At 39.4% G+C, this 17,563-nt stretch overlaps 1 protein-coding gene across 1 annotated transcript in view; it reads left to right on the forward strand.

Annotated features, from left to right (window-relative positions):
* Positions 1-4,186: 4,186 nt before the first annotated feature.
* LOC148873267 (protein FAR1-RELATED SEQUENCE 8-like) overlaps positions 4,187-17,563 on the forward strand; it is a 51,010-nt gene continuing 37,633 nt past the window's right edge. Inside the window, exons 1-2 of the mRNA XM_088966856.1 lie at positions 4,187-4,441; positions 4,620-4,765. The gene's annotated coding sequence lies outside the window, so the exon portion shown is untranslated. The remainder of the gene's footprint in view (positions 4,442-4,619; positions 4,766-17,563) is intronic.

Here is a 17,563-nt window from a genome sequence, read left to right on the forward strand (position 1 = left end):
CTTAGCCTCCACCCTAAGCTCCGACTTAATTGAGCTTCAACCTTTAGAGCTAGCTGATATGCATCATTTATCTTATACAGGCAATGTAGGCTGACTTGATCTTGTATTGGCAACCTCAAACCATTGATATATCTACTAACTTTTTGCTTTTCAGTTTTTGACATACTACTCTGAAGAGTTCATCTATTAAACTCTTTTGTGTACTCCTTCAAACTCTTTTTCTCGTTGCCTTAAATTCTACACCCTTTGGTAAGGAGTTTATTCATAGTCTAATGGTAAGAATTGGGATTTCAGCTTCTCTTTCATTCTTCCCCAAGAACCAACCTTTCTTTTCCCCTTCCTTTCTTTGTCCCTTTGGTAAAGTTTTCCACCAATCTAAGGCTATTCCACGCATCTTGGTTGTTACAAGCTTCACTATTCTTTTTCATTCGTTTCTTTCCAATCAAAATAATTTTCAATACTACCCAACCAGTCTAGAAGCTCTTCAGGTTCCAACTCACCATCAAATTCGAAAATATGAAGTTGAACACCATGACCTTGATTGGATTGTAAAACTTGCACTATAAGGTCTTCCCACCACTGGTTGTTATTCCTTCCATGTTGATCACATTCAAGTTGCTCAATGCCTTCACCTGATTCTTCAATAATAATGTCAGTGAGTTGATCATCAACTTTAGGAGTTTATCTTCTTCTTCCTAGCCCCAAATCATTTGCTACATCACCATCCCTAGTAGCATTTTGAGCTGCAAGTTGAGCAAGATGTTCAATCTGTTCTTGCAGTCCTCTTATAGCCTCTTGGAAAACATCTATAGTAACGTGTTGTGGTCTTCTACCACCCCTACCACGTCCACCCCTTGTAGCCATGATAATATAGAAAACACAAGAAGGAGATGAACTTTGAAGCAAACCCAAGGAAAGAACTTGCTCTGATACCACTTGATGTGGACAAAAAGACAAATTACATGCAGTACCTCAAGTATACAACAATAAGCACAAAAAATATCAAGCTGAAAATAACAAAATAAGTTGGATTTTTTAGGGATTTCAAACATCAACTTGAAGTAAAACTCCTCCTGAAATAGATATGCTATAGTAACAATAGCAGCAAGCTGGCCTCCCATGCGGAAACACAGTGATTAAAGGATTGGAAGGTGCTAAAATGGGTCGACTCCTCAAAACCCAAGCTCCCAATGCTTGAAAACCCTATCTGGGGCTAAGCTACATCTCAAACAAATAGATATGCTATAGTAACAATAGCAGCAACCTGGCCTCCCATGTGGAAACGCAGTGATTAAAGGATTGGAAGGTGCCAAAATGGGTCGACTCCTCAAAACCCAAGCTCCCAATACTTAAAAACCCTATCTGGGGCTAAGCTACATCTCAAACAAGATTGAAATAACCAAAAAGACCCCTACAAAAACAACCCCCTTATCTTTTATAAGACTCACCGGTTTGCTGGACAAGCTAGCTAAAATATTTACACAGAAGCCCCTAGAATGTTTCCCTCTCACAACAACTCCTTAGGAACAAAACTAACTTCAAATGAACACCTAAAAGATAACTTTTGTTACAAAAGACCCAAGAGAACAAAACCCAACAGAAATGCACCCAACTGCCCCTGACAAAAAATCTAACTTATAAAATGATGAAAATACCCCTGGTCCCAAACTGTCAACAAAGATACCCCAAAATAATTATTTGGGATCCCACTACAAAAAACCTTCAAAACATAATACATTCACACATTTTTTTTCTTTTTTTCTTGCCTCATCAAAACTGGAACCTCAAATAGAAAAGTAAAAAAATAGAGTTAAATGGATCCTCCTACACTCAACTCTCTAAACAAAATATAGAGTGAAGCACCAACCTTTCAGCTTGACTATCTCTTACTGTGGAAAAAAAACTATCTCATAGTTTGGAACAAAGCAGAGTACGATTCTCTACACTCAAATCAATGTACTTGGCAAGCCAAATGGATCTTGACAAAAATGATTTAATCAAAGCCAAAATATTTGCAATAACACAATCAAATATTTCCAAAACCCGTTATTTAGCAATCTCAATCATTTTCTAATAAATCCCAATCATCCTATGGATAAAATATTAAAAAGAATATATGCATACTTAAAATCATAGAATAGGGAAAAAAGAGAAATGAGAAGAAGAAGAAGAAGAAGAAGAAGAAGAAGAAGAAGAAGAAGAAGAAGAAGAAATGCAGGGAAACAAGCTAAGTGTGAAGGTTTCTAAAAGAGTTCCATATGAAATAGACTCCTGGTTTTTTTGACACTTTCCTAATAAAAAAGAGAGGGTGGCAAAGTTCTTTAATAAGCACAATTTGGTGAAGAGTTATATTAAGATCCAAATTCTTGAGAAAAGAGATGATGTGGCCTAATGGTAGAGGCTAAAAGCATTCGTGACTTGGCTTAATAGAGGGCTGAGAAGGGAGAAGGAGAGATTTAAGGATAAAGCAATATGGGTGGTTTGGTGCATGGAGAGGCATGGTGATGTGGACCGTCTTGCTACAAACAAATAAATATTTGGTTCATAAATTCTGTAGAGTGCAAGCCCGTAAACTTGGTCAGGGTTAGAGCCCATAGATGTGTTGTTCAAAGCATAGTCATTGGTAGTATTGATATTGCAAAATGAATAGAGAAACTATGCTTTGTAGGGAGTACAAAGTATGATAGTGTTTTTTGAAAATTTGAAAAAAAAAATGAAGGACAAAAGAGTCACAAAATGCTTATTAGAGAAAGAACCACCAAACGCCCAATATGAAACAAATACTTATTTTTTAAAATAAGCACTTAAAAAAGCTCGGTGCCAAATGCAAATAAATATTTATTCGAATAAACACTTGTTTTTAAACACTTATTCAACATGCACTTATTTTTAACATTAAACACTCTTTAAACAATGTTTTGAAAACTAGACCAAACCGACTGGTTGAACCGAGCCCCATCCCTGGCCAGTCTGGATTCACCCCCCAAACTAGTATGTTTAAAAATGTAAATAACTGTTTGCCCAACTGGTTCAACCAAAGAACCGGTCCCTGTTTTTTACATTTTCACTTTCAGTACAAAAACACAAGAAAACTAAAATTGGGCCAGACAAGCCATAAGGTTCAATTGAATCCCAATCCCAGCCAATGCAAAACCCCTCTTCTATTGTTCTTTCTAGTATTCTATGCTCCTTCAAACCTAACCTAAGTCTAGCCACCACCACCAACACCTCCAGCTCCATCGCCGACGCCATTAATAGCCATAACAGATAGTCTCTCCCCTCCTCTTTCTTCTTTTTCTTCTTCTTGCTGGTGAATAATGTTGATTGTGTTCCTCTCCCTAAAACTCCATCGGCTGGTTTCCTCTCCTCCTCCTCCCCCTTCTTCTTCTCGTTGGCAGAGGCAACAATGCTCTCTATTCAATGTCCTCTCCTATCTTTCTTCCCTATTTCATTCTCCTCCTCCCATTGATTTCTCTCTCTCTCTCTCTCTCTATCTAATTTTGAATATGATTTTTGCAACATTTATTCATTGCTGATTACTCTTTCTTTGTAATTTAGTACTTTAGTTTACACAAATTTTTAATATTTATTTTTTAATTATTGAACTTGAAATTAATTAATTACTCAGTTTTGTAAAATTTGATTATAACTTTACTCAAATTGAAATTCTAATTTGATTTTTGCTCCAGGCTTGGAATTTAATCTCTCCTTTAGGCTTTCAGTCCACCAAATTCGGCCAAGATACAAGACAATCCACCTAGTTGTTCAGTCTTGAAGGTTAGCCTAACTGCCTAAGCCCTCTTGAAATCTTGAAATAAAAACTTAAACTTAAACTTAAATAAATTGATTTCATATTTTGAATTTAAGTGATATTGATACTGAAATAGCTGCAAATTGAAATCAATTTTAGTTTATCATGTATATGTATGCATTATAATTTTTGAATTTTATTTTTTATATATATGCTTATTTATTATATTAATATGGTTCGACCTCCGGTTCAACCTCGGTCAGACCTCTGACCCGCGAACCTCAGGCTTTACCGGATCGAAGCCTGGTCCGGTTTTCAGAATACTAAACATGGCCTTTGTAAATATGTGAAAAGGGGGTGTCTTAATAAATAAAAAAAGTACCGTACCGAATGAAATTGTAGGAAAAAAGTGCAGGAAATCTGAACGGTATGGATAGTTTAGTGTTACGTAACACCACCTTCTTTAGTTTTTCCTTGTCTGTGTTAGGTGGGACCCGCCACGGAGATCTTTCAGGGCCCTCAGTCTTCTCTGCCTTGATTTTTCTTGTCGCTCTTCTGGTTTGCTTCTTCTCTCACCTCTCCGTTCTGCCCCAGGCCCAAATATACTTTCAAATTTCAGAAAGAGTGTGAAATCGAAAGCCGAGAGATCTGGGGTTTCGACATTCAGCTTGTGGAGGCAGATTTCTTAAGGTTGGGATTTGATTGATGTTTAGTTTCATTTGTTTTTCTATTGCATCCGTCGTTGTTGTCAGAAATTAGAAACAGAGGTTTAGGGTTTAAAATGGTAGATTTTGTTTTGAGTTTTTAAAATATTGCTCTTGAAAGTTTTGACCTTTTCCTTTAAGTTTTTAAAATTCGATCTTTACAGGCTCGAGTTGCTTGGTTTCCTGCTTTTGTGATCGGGCAACGTCTGGTTCGATAAGTTGCAGTTTATTGGTTTCTGTTATCTTCGAAAGTTTAAGTCAGATTCATTCCAGCAAAAGATAAATCCTTAGACCGTGAAGCTCAACTCTGGTAAAACGCATTTATCTGTTTTTTTTTTCCCTTTCTTGTTTCCTTGTTGTTTCTCTGTATTTAGCGTTTGATTTTGTGCAGGTTGAATTTAAAGATTGCAGCTTGCAATTTGAAATTTCATGCATAATGAAGTACCATATAGTTGTTAGTTTGGGTATTTTGATCAGACACTGTTTTGTGAACTTCAAATGGTTCTTTTTTTTTTTTTATCAATAACTTTGAAAAGATTTCATTAATTAGAAAACTTTAGGATACAACAAGAAGTTGTGAAAGAAATTAGCTTTAGTAAGCTGATCCGGGACAGAATTACAAATGTGCCCAAAACATATTTTTGTTCTTTGAACCCCTTGCTTTGTTAAACTATCTGCCAAACTGTTGGCAGATCTCCTAACCCATCCCACCTGGATTGACATGTTCATTGACATCCATTTAAATCTTAGGAAATCATTCTTCAACTGTCATGTCACCCTTCTCCTTTCTGCAACCATTTTATCACAGTTTTTGAGTCTCCCTTGATGATCAGTCATTCAGTCTATTAATACCCAACTCTTTAGTCTTTTCAACCCCATATGCTGTAGGTAGAAACTCTGTCCTTGCCACATCACCCTCCTCCACAGGACTGGATTACAGGGCAATAATGAGTCCATTTTCATCTCTAATGGCTCCCCAATGCCTGAAGGGCCTGGGTTACCCACACAACTCCCATCAAAGTTCAGCTTCTTCCAACCATTTGTTGGAGGAGACCATGCCTCAAAGAACTGTTGTCTCGTAGATGAGGAGGCAGCAATAAGTCCCCAAACCCTGAAAAAGTCTTTGACCTTAAAAGATGAAAACAACTTCAAGCTTTTTACCCAATGTGCCACCCTCACTGTTATTGTTTCGACTAAATCTTCCTCACATTTTTCTTTTCCTTCAAATATTCTATCATTTTTTTCCTCCTAAATGGTCCAAAGCATTGCTGCTCTACTACATTCCATAGAATCCTATCCCTCATTTTCATTCCACTAATACCATTAGGGCTGAATAAACCTTCCACCTTGTTAGGAGAAGACCACCTGCACCCAAAAAGGGAAGTAAACCAATTCAAAATAAAACTAACAAAAGGGCAAGATATTAGAAGGTGGAAAGCAGTCTCACCACTCAACTTACACAGGACACACCAGTTGGGGGACAAGCACCAATTTGGTCTTTTCCTTTGAAGTACATCAAAGGTATTAATACAACCATGAAATACTTTCCAACAAAAAACACTGATTTTAGGGGGAGTAGAGGGCACCAAATTTCTTTGATTGGGAAAGGAAGAGAATATTGTGTGGCAACCAACGATTGTAGAAGGGATTTACAAGAAAACGACCCGTCAGAATTAGGACCCCAAATCCTAGAATCTGACCCACCTTGTCCCAAGAATACTGAATTCAGCAATCCTCACAGCTTGGACACTACAAGAAGTTTAGACTCTCTAAGGTTCCTATTAAAGCCAAAGTTCCAATTCAACCTTGGAAGGTGAGATGGTTGATTTAGGAAATCTGAAATAGGCTTACCCTTGAGCCTGGACAGATCACAAAGAGAAGGAAATTTCTCACCCAAAGGAGTATCTTCAATCCACACATCCTCCCAAAATATGATTTTACTACCAGAAGACAAGTCGTACCTGATATGATTTAGGAAGGTAGGGAGAACATCATGGATGGCCTTCCAGGGAGCAGCCAAGGTAGCCCTACGAAGACATCTAGCATCCCATCCGTTGCTCGACATGCCATGAATGCTTGCAACCACTTTGTGACATAATTTCTCATTTTCATTTGGAAACCTCCAAAGCCATTTGCAAAGAAAAGCCTGATTCTTTTGATAAAAAAAAAGCAAAGCCTGATTCTTCAGCCTAACATTACCTATTTCCAAACCTCTTTCCACCTTCAACTTCCTCACCTTTTCCCATCTAACCAAATGATCCTTCTTTTTTTCCCCTGGCTCCCAAAGAAAATCCCTCAATTTTCCTCACTATCCCTTGTGGCATCCTAAACACTGACATGTAGTACATTGGAAGATTTGCTAAAGTAGACTTAATTAGAGTTATTCTCCCCCAAGGAGATATAGTTCCTTTTCCACGCTGCCAAGTGTTTATCGATCCTTTCCACCACTAGAGACCAAAAACTAGTAGATCTAGGGTTGTCTCCTAGGGGTAAACCTAAGTATTTCATTGGCCACTCACCTTTCTCACAGCTTAGGGAATCTACCGAAAACCTCATTTCATCCTCTTCAATGTTGGTTTCAACCAATAAGCTCTTTGACCAATTAATCCTCAAATTAGACATCCTCTCATCAAAGAGTTTCACAACCATCTTCAGAATTTTCCATTCCCTCCCTACTTTCTCCATCACAAAAAATAAGAATATCATCTGCAAACTGTAAATGACCAAAACATTATCCTTCCCAACTGACCAACCTTTGAATAGTTGCACACAATTTGGTCTTGAAATCAATTTACTTAGGGCTTCAACAATCAAAGTAAATAGAAAGAGAGAAAGGGGGTCACCCTGCCTGAGCCCACGGAATCCTTCAAAGAAATCGTACTTTGTCCCATTAACTATTACCGAATAGTGACTAGTTTCTAAGCATCCTTTAATCCATTTACACCACAAATTTCCAAAGCCACACCTCCTCATAATATCAATCAAGAAGTTCCAATCCACTAAATCATAGGGTTTTTCCAAATCCAGTTTGATAACCACTCCTTGCCTCTTTAATCTCTTTTGAGCTTCCAAACATTCATTGATAGTTAAAATTTGATCAATAATCAATCTATCATGCACAAAGGCTCCTTGAGCTTGAGAAACAAGTGGGGGGATCACCTTCTTAATCTTTAGACACAACACCTTTGCTATCACCTTGTAAATACTGGTGAGTAGACTTATTGGTCGGAAATCCCCTGGCTGGTTGGCATTGTTCCTCTTTGGGATCAATGCTAAAAAAGTAGAGTTCATTCTTGGACTTATCACCCCTCTTCTATAGAATTCATTGAACACTCTGTTAAGATCTCCTTTAATTATGTCCCAATAGTCTTGATAGAATGCCCTTGTGAAACCATTGGGTCCTAGTGCTTTTGATCTATTCATAGAAAAGATCGCTTCCTTAATCTCTCCCTCTTCAAACATTTTTTCCAGAACTTGGACTTTAGTTCCCCCCAATGTCTCCCAATCAATGCCTTCAATCCTCTATCTCTCAATTAGGGGTCTTTTATTAATTGACCTAAAGTGCTCTGAGAATGCTTTAGGAATCTCACCTTGGTCCGTGATCTCACTTTCCTCCCAATAAAGAAGTAATCATGCACTTCCTTCTCCTTCCATGTGCAATGGCATGGAAAAATTTTGTATTTTCATCACCTTTTTGAAGGGAGATGAGAGATCTACCATATGGATGGCTGAACCCTGCAGGAAGGTTGGGCGAAATTTCAAAATTTCTCTCTCTCTCTCTCTCTTTCCCATTTGGGAATTACATTGCCTATTTTAGAAAACTGCATTTTCAAGGATCAATCTTGAACCAAACCGGACCATATCTGAAACCAAAAGGGAGGAGAAGGATATACCTGATACGGAGTAACAGTAACTTCCAATGAAGGTGTTCACGCCCAAGGAGAAAACAAAAAACTGTTTCCACTGAAGATGACACAGTGTGAGGTGAAGCAGGATCAACAGGACGACTCTTCAGCAAGAACCGAATTCTTCAGCAAGAATGGAGTAGAGGGCTGGTGAGCACGACTTCAAATTGCTTCTTCTACGAAGAAGCAATATCAAGAACAATTCTTGATCACTCCCACAAGTGGAGATCGTACTGGGTAGGGGCGACAAGAACAAGGAAGAACTCTTTAAGTGATAAGGTTAACCCCTTATCTTATTTGTAGTTTAAGATCAGCTTAATCCTAATCAAATTAGGAGTTTCCTGATCCAAATCTTTATTTGGATCTGAACTCTTTAAGTGGATAAGGCTTATCCTCTTATCCTTATCTACTGATCCAAACCCAAATTTGCCCCTATTTAATTAATCTAATTAACCCAGTTCGAATTGGGCTTTAGGCCCATTAAGTTTATGTGCTCACTTAACCTCTTAACCTGTTGCCCAGTTGGCTCTTCTTGTATGGCGTGGGACCCAAACATTGATCTACACATAAGCCACATGGGTTCAACTCAGCCTTTGTTACAAGGCTCGGTCGAATTCACTGTTAGAGACAGTGAACCCTTGAGTCCATCACCATGGGCTTTTAATGGGCCCAACATTTACACTAAATGGTCATTGGGTCCAGCCACCTTATGAAAACCCAAGGACTGTGGGCAGATGCAAGATTAGCCCATCAGGTATTACCCTCAATGGTCTTATACTTGACCTCTCAGTCCATAATGATCAAACACTGCCCGACAAGAGATGACTTCTCCCTCGACTGCAAGGAACAATGTTGCACTCTCTACTCGCGCGGATCCTAGGAATTAAAACCTTTTGCAAACATTTTGAAACTATAATATATATATATATATATATATATATATATATATATATATATATGTTGGCAAACGTGGGGTTATTGGTTCAGATCTGAAAATAGAATTGTATATATTCCTAGGATTGTGGAAGGATTGATTTAGAAAGTTTTTTCTTTCTATTTCTTTCTTTCTACTTTTGTACTTTCTATTTTCTCTTTTTATTTTTTTTATTTTTTCTTCTTTCTATTTTCCTTTCTTTCTATTTTTCTTTCTTTCTATTTATTGCAGCAACTTACTGTATAAATATGCCAATTGGCAATAGAATGAAACATATCAGTATTCTACCATTCCAAAACATGGTATCAGAGCTCTAGGTTTGTCACTTCCTTGGAACAGGACCAAGGTTGGGCGAGCCAAATTTTGATGCTCGGGACGAAAAGGACTCCATGATTATGTCATGGTTGTGGAGTTCAATGACACCCGAGATCAGTGATACTTGTATGTTTCTTCCCTTTGCAAAGGCTATTTGGGATGTTGTCTGACAAACCTATTCCAAAGCCCATGACGCTGCTCGTGTCTATGAGGTCAAAGTGAAGAATGTGGCGGCCAAACAAGGGAGCAGGAGTGTTACAGAGTATGCAAATCTGCTGCAAAATTTATGGCATGAGCTTGATCATTATCGGGTTCTTGAGACAAAGTGCGCAGATGATGCTGTGATCTTGAAGAATTTTATTGAAAGAGATAGGGTGTATGATTTTTTGGTCGGACTGAATGCTGAATTTGATCAGGTCCGAATACAAATTCTTGGCAAAGAAGAAATGCCTCCATTGAATGAAGTCATATAGCCCTTGTCAGAGCTGAGGAAAGCCGCCGTGGAATCATGCTTGAGCCTAAAGATCCCGAAGGCTCAACCATGGTGGCAAGGGGAGGAAGTTACAGTGGTTCAAAGGGTGAGAACAATCACAACTTGGCTCGTGACACAACCACCCGTGACTCTAACGATAACCTCTGGTGCACCTATTGCAAGAAGCCCAGACACACGAAAGATTGGTGCTGGAAACTTCATGGGAAACCTCCCACATTCAGCAAGGAATGGAGAAATCGAGGAGTTCCAAAAGGAGTTCAACAGGCTCATAATGTCTCCACAACCCCGCAGCAAGAACACTCAAGTCAGGGACCATTTAATGATGAAGAAATTGAAAGGCTAAGGTGCTTCCTGAAATCCTTGAAACCAGGAAGTGGTTCTACCTCTCTTGCTCTCTCAGGTGATTCTTTATCTCTAGGATTACATGCCTCGGCTAGTGTTTTTCCATGAATCTTGATTCTGGAGCTACTGATCACATGACACCCTCTTCACTACATTTTCTCACCTATACACCTTGTCCTAGTAATAGAAAAATTTCTGTTGCTGATGGTTCTTTCACCACAGTGGCAGAGATTGGGAATATTCAAATTACTCCATCCCTATTACTTAAAAATGTGCTTCATGTTCCTAAGTTATCCACTAGCCTTTTCTCTATACATAAACTCACCCAGGATGTGAACTGCAATGTTATGTTCTTCCCTTCTTACTGTGTATTTCAGGACTAGGTTTCGGGGAAGAAGATTGGACTTGCTAAGGAAAGAGATGGACTCTACTACCTTGAAGCAACCAGCAAATCATCTCACACTGTTATGCATGTCACACACGAGTCATTCTTATCTACCTCCAATAAAGATTTAATTTGGCGTCATCATTTCCGTTTTGGTCATCCTTCATTTCCTTTTTTAAAAACAATGCTTCCTTCCTGGTTTAAAGGAATTGATGTTGAAACCTTTCATTGTGATGTTTGTGAACTTGCTAAGCACAAAAGGGTTTCTTTCCCAATCAACAATAAAAGATCTTCAACTCCTTTTTATTTGATTCATTCGGATATATGGGGCCCTTCTCAAATTCCCAACATTACTGGTTCCAGATGGTTCGTCACCTTTATTGATGATTGCACTAGGGTCACATGGATTTTTCTTCTTAAGTTTAAATCTAATGTGGGTATGATTCTTCCCAACTTTCATAACATGGTCCAAACTCAGTTTGGTGTGAGAATTAAAATGTTTCGATCTGATAATGCTATAGATTATTTTAATCAGAATTTGTCCTCATTTTTTCAGAAAGAAGGCATTGTGCATGAATCCTCCCGTGTTAACACTCCCCAACAGAATGGGGTAGCTGAGAGAAAAAATGGCCATCTTTTGCAAACCACCCGAGCCTTTCTCTTTCAAAATCAGGTGCCAAAACAATATTGGGGGGAAGCTATCCTTATTGCTGCTTACACCATAAATAGACTACCATCTAAAGTTCTTGACAACTGAAGCCCAATACAAGTCCTTTCTCAATTTTACCCTGATATTCGAGCCTTAAATAATTTCGCACCAAGAATTTTTGGCTGCACTGCCTTTGTTCATGTCCATAATAAGGGAAAATTAGACCCACGAGCAATCAGGTGTGTCTTCTTGGGATATTCCCCAACTTAGAAAGGTTATAAATGTTATCATCCAGCCACCAGAAAATTCTACACCTCCATCGATGTCACATTTGAGGAAGGAAAATCTTTTTTCACTCAACCTTATCTTCAGGGGGAGCCCTCGTTAATGGAAGATAAGGCATCGGATCTATTCTCCCTAGATGTTTTACCCTCCTCACAAACATTCAATCGTCAAGAATCACATCCCTCTGAGTCACATTCCTCTGAGCCCTACATTCCCGAGTCTCAACAAGAGTCAAACAACCCGACCATTGAACCAAATTCGGACACTGTTAACCCCACGAATGATGTGCATGATAATGTGAGATATATGTAGGTTTACTCTAGGAGGAAAAATCCAGATCCTCAACCTGTGCAAGTCCAAGATTCAACTCCTAATCCTAGAACTGAGGGATGCTTAGATCCTGAACCTACACCTTCACAGTCTGAGTATGAGTATGACCTACCTATTGCACTGAGGAAAGGAACCAGAGAATGTACCAAACGCCCATTGTACCCTTTATCCAAATATGTATCATTTCAAAGATTCTCTAAATCCCATAAAAGTTTTCTAGCCAGCCTTAACACCATTCCAATTCCTAATACTCTAGCCAAGGCACTTTCTAATAAGGAGTGGAGAAAAGCCATGAGAGTGGAAATGGAGGCATTAGAAAAAAAAAACAACACATGGGAAGTTGTGGATCTACCAAGAAACAAGAAGACGGTAGGATGTAAATGGGTGTTCACAATTAAATACAAATCTGATGGGTCATTAGAAAGGTACAAAGCATGCCTGGTAGCCAAGGGATATACACAGACTTATGGGGTAGATTATCAGGAGACTTTTGCCCCAGTAGCTAAAACGAATACAGTAAGGGTGTTACTGTCGTTGGCTGCTAACTATAATTGGGATTTGCAACAGTTTGATGTAAAAAATGCGTTTCTCCATGGTGATCTAGAAGAGGAGATATACATGGACATTCCACCAGGTTTTGGAGAAGGCATTAAAGGGAACAACGTTTGTCGGTTGAAGAAAGCACTATATGGTCTCAAACAATCTTCAAGAGCATGGTTTGGAAGGTTTACGAAGGTAATGCTGAGTACAGGTTACAAGCAAAGTCAAGGTGACCACACATTGTTTATCAAACACAGCCTCAGGGGGAGTTACTGCACTATTAGTCTATGTGGATGATATAATCGTTACTGGGAATGATAAAAAGGAGAAGGAAGCATTGAAAAACTGCCTTGCCAGAGAATTTGAGATAAAAGACTTGGGGAGACTAAAGTATTTTCTCGGAATTGAAGTTGCACATTCTAAACAAGGCATCTTTATCTCTCAACAAAAATATGTTGTTGATGTTTTGAGAGAAACAGGAAATATGGCATGTAAACCAGCTTCCACGCCTATAGATCCCAATCATAAACTTGGAGGAGCCCACAAGAATGCAAGTGTAGACAAGGAGATGTTCCAAAGACTAGTTGGAAAACTCATTTATCTTGCACATACACGACCGGATATTGCATATGCTGTAAGTGTAATAAGTCAGTTTATGCATAATCCTAAAGAAGTTCATCTGCAGGTTGCTCATCGAATTTTGCACTATTTGAAAGCCAATCCAGGAAAAGGAATTTTATTCAGAAGAAATGGAGGACTGACTCTTGAAGCATATACAGATGCCGATTATGCTTGATCTCCAGTAGATAGACGGTCCACTTCTGGTTACTGTACCTTCTTAGGAGGAAACTTAGTCACTTGGAGCAGTAAGAAGCAAAATGTAGTGGCTCGGTCAAGTGCAGAGGCAGAATTCAGGGCTATGGCACAAGGAGTGTGTGGATTACTTTGGTTGAGGATAATTTTAGAAGACCTGAAGATTCCACGAGAAGAGCCTATGAAACTATATTGTGACAACAAGTCAGCCATCAATATTGCTCACAATCCTGTTCAACATGACAGGACGAAGCACATCGAAATTGACCAACACTTTATAAAAGAGAAACTGGACAACATGTTGATTTGCACTCCCTATGTGTCTACAAAAGGACAACTGGCCGATGTACTTACTAAAGGGCTCAATAGTACAGACTTTCGGAGAAATATAGCCAAGCTGGGAATGGAGGATCTCTATTCACCAGCTTGAGGGGGAGTGTTGGAAAATGTGGGGTTATTGGTTCAGATCTGAAAATAGAATTGTATATATTTCTAAGATTGTGGAAGGATTGATTTAGAAAGTTTTTTTTTTCTTTCTATTTCTTTCTTTCTATTTTTGTACTTTCTATTTTCTCTCCTTTCTATTTTTTCTTCTTTCTATTTTTCTTTCTTTCTATTTATTGCAGCAACTTACTATATAAATATGCCCATTGGCAATAGAATGAAACATATCAGTATTCTACCATTCCAAAACAATATATGTATGTATATATTTATATAAATATATTTTGCAAAAACAAATTTCAACGGTTGAAATCAACTGCCGGTAGTTTTAGGTTTCCATCAGAGAGAGTGCATCCCTGATCATTCACTTTGTTCGACAAAGGGGCTGATCCTATCACTATGATCACTCACTCAGATGAATTCTTGGACTGTCCCAACATACCCAGGTTTTGACCCCCTCTCTAAGGATCTCACTGATTGGCATATCAAAGACAACCCAATCCGACACCTGGTGTAGTACCATAATCGAGTCTAAGGGTCAGGTGTAACATTCCGGTTTTGCCCACCTATCTCCAAGGTTCAGGGCAATACTAGAGTTTCTGTTCGGTTTAGGGTTTCAAGAAAACTCACACTGCATGTACTTTAGGTCTCGCCTTGGCAGCTGAGACAAGCCGCTCCAACCAACTTGGTGGTACATCAGTGTCAGCCTTGGCAGGATAAATCTCCCTAGATCTATCCAACGGCTGTGAAGATTCTAAACTAACACGAGTCTCATATGTGTCCAGTTTAAGGGTATTACGCAGAAACACACCACAGTAACATGAATCAAATATGTACTTTATTCATTTACAATAAATCTCATAATGTACATCATGCTGATTGGAGCTAAGGGCATACACTGTCTAACACTTCTTTGATTCATCTCTCTCTTGACTTTTGCTTCCAACATATTTCCTCTCTCAACAATGTCTCCCTTAGCTCTTTCTTCAAATACCATCTTAATTCCTTTTCACCTTCACCTAAAGTTCCTTCCTACCTCTTTGCTATCTATTGCCTCAATTTGAGAAATCAAATCTGCTTTCTTCTCCTCCAATCTTCCAAACTTCTCCCTATTCTACTCCTTGATTTCCTTTTTCAACAATTAGAGCTTCTTTAGGAACTTTTGGCCTTCCCACATTAGGGGCATGACCAAGCTATTCCACCAAACTTTAATTTTCTCTTTAAAATCTGAGTGAGTGAGCCACATATTTTCAAATCTGAATGGAGTTGGGTCACCATCACTGATTCTCTCAAACAAATAGATGGGCCAATGGTTTGAGGTGATTCTAGGTAGATTTCTTCCAACTAACCCTGGCTAATGCTCTTCCCAATTGGGTGAAACTAAAAACCTATCAAGCTTGGATAGAATAGGGGTTGTTTGAAGGTTTGACCAAGTATAGCAAGATTGCCCTAGAAGAATATCTCTTAGCTCAAAAGCTTCAATAAAGGAATTGAACTTTCTCATGCTCGGTGTGGTTCTTTGCCTACCCGGTTGTCTCACTCAAAAATCTTACTACATTGAAATCTCCCCCTATACACCAAGGTCCTTCCTAGAGTCCCCTAATATCCCCAAGCTCCTACCACAATTTTTTCCTTTCTCTATATGAGTTTGGCTCATAGACATTTGTCAGAACCCATTCAAATCCGTCCTGCACACCCTTCAACTTAATAGAAACTGAGAATTTGCCCACCAGTTCTTCCAAACATTGCACTGTTTCTTCTCTCCACATTGTTATAATGCCCCCCGATGCACCCCAAGAGGGAGCAAAGCTCCAATTAATATTCCTCTCTCCCCACATGCTCCTTATCCACTGAATTTTGGATTCTTGAATTAGAACAAAATCTGGTCTCCCCTTCCTCAATACCTCTTTGATTACTCCTCTTTTTGTGGCACTTCCTAATCCCTTTACATTCCAACTAATAATCTTCATGATCACATCAAGTACTGACCCCAACCCTCATTTAGCCTATAGGCCCCCTCTCCTTCTCCCTCCCCTGGCATTGAACTCCTTGTCCCCTTCCACATCACCAATGAGTTTTTCAACTTCATTTAGCTTCCTTCTCTCTTGCCCCCTTTTCTTTACTTACTTTGTTTTGAAGTTTATTTTCTTTGATTTTTTTCACTTTCAATCACATTTTATCAGCCAAGTCCACCATTGGGTCCCTTGCACTCTGATCTTCTTCGCTTCTTTTACTCTCTCCCGCCTCCTTTTCTTTCTCCCCCTTAACTAAAACCCTTCCAGCCTCCTCATCACTTGATCCTTCTTGGGATTGAATCCTTTTGGTGATTTCTTTTTCCCCATCTGTACCCAATCCCCTATCAGTCACTACTCCTTTCTTAGTCTTCTACATCCTTTCACCCCTAGCCTCAGACACACCCTCCCCCTCTTTCTCACCAATTGTCTCTCTCTCATCAACTTCACCTTCTAATCCCATACTCGTCTCTCCTTCTGCTGGCTGATTCGTGGGCAAATCATATCCAAGGATGAGAGCTGAAGAGTCTGTAGGACCAATAAAACATATATTAGCATAAAAAACTAAACCAACAGAGTTGTTGAGGATACCAGAAGGCTGAGAAGTAGATACAACAGGAGTTTTAGTAACAAAAGCTTCGGTACCCTTTTCCTTTTGGTGCCTCTCCAAGCCCCCAACTTCAGTTTTAATTAGATGGGAAGGCTTCGAAGGAGTATTTGACTTGGCCATCTCAGTACTTGTACCCCCACCAGAATATCCTCTGTAACCTCCTGGTTCCCCTGTTGAAACACCAACTTGTCATCTTGCTCTTGTCTCTCGCCTGGAATGAGTTCCTTACCCCCTTGGATACCTCTATTCCCCTCCTGACAATTTGAAAGATCCTTCAAGCCACTAATCGGTGTCAGCTGCAAATCACCATCTCTGTTCTTAGTTGAATGAGATATGTCTCCACCTTGTGATCTCCTCTTGTTAGCTACAGCCTCCTTTCCATCAAAAAGGGAGACAATGTGAAAGTCATCGTCACTCTCCACGCTGACCTGAACTGTGTCTCCAAAACTTCTAATGCTAGAATCGTCTTCAGAAGAGAAGCCATTGTCTGAGTCTTCACAGTCGACCCACTGATCATCTTCATCGTCATCCTTTCAATCCACCTTAGTCATATCATAGCGAGGATTAGGCCTGTTACGAATCACCCACTGCATCTGTGAAGGTTTTGTGCCTGTTTGACTGTCTTGGGTCGATGGGAACGACAATAGAGCGTGATTACCATCCCCCATCGCCTTACTAAAGCCCTTGCACGTGCCATTTAAGTCATCATGTGGGTGGGAATTAGATTCTGGTTTGACTCGCCAATTCGGCCCAGGTTCAGCCTGTGGCCCATCCCTTTTGGCCCTGTTTTTTAACACTTCCACAAAAGATGGTTTAGTCTTCAGGCCGACTGACCGGTGAAATTCAAAAACATTTGGATAACCCTTTTTTAATGGCAATTGGAGCCAAGTGGCTTAATGTTTGACGGTCCACCTTCTAAAACATGGCTGACAGAGAGCAACTGGTCTTCCATAGCTTCATGTCCACTTGGCAGCCTTCTGGACACGTCACCATTGTCTCCTTCCTCCTTACCTTTCTCCCACAACAGCATTTCAACTTCCAACACCAACCA

This window comes from Nelumbo lutea, chromosome 1, assembly GCF_056320005.1.
Source record: "Nelumbo lutea isolate HS-2025 chromosome 1, American lotus-T2T, whole genome shotgun sequence".
NCBI classification, from domain to species: Eukaryota; Viridiplantae; Streptophyta; class Magnoliopsida; order Proteales; family Nelumbonaceae; genus Nelumbo; species Nelumbo lutea.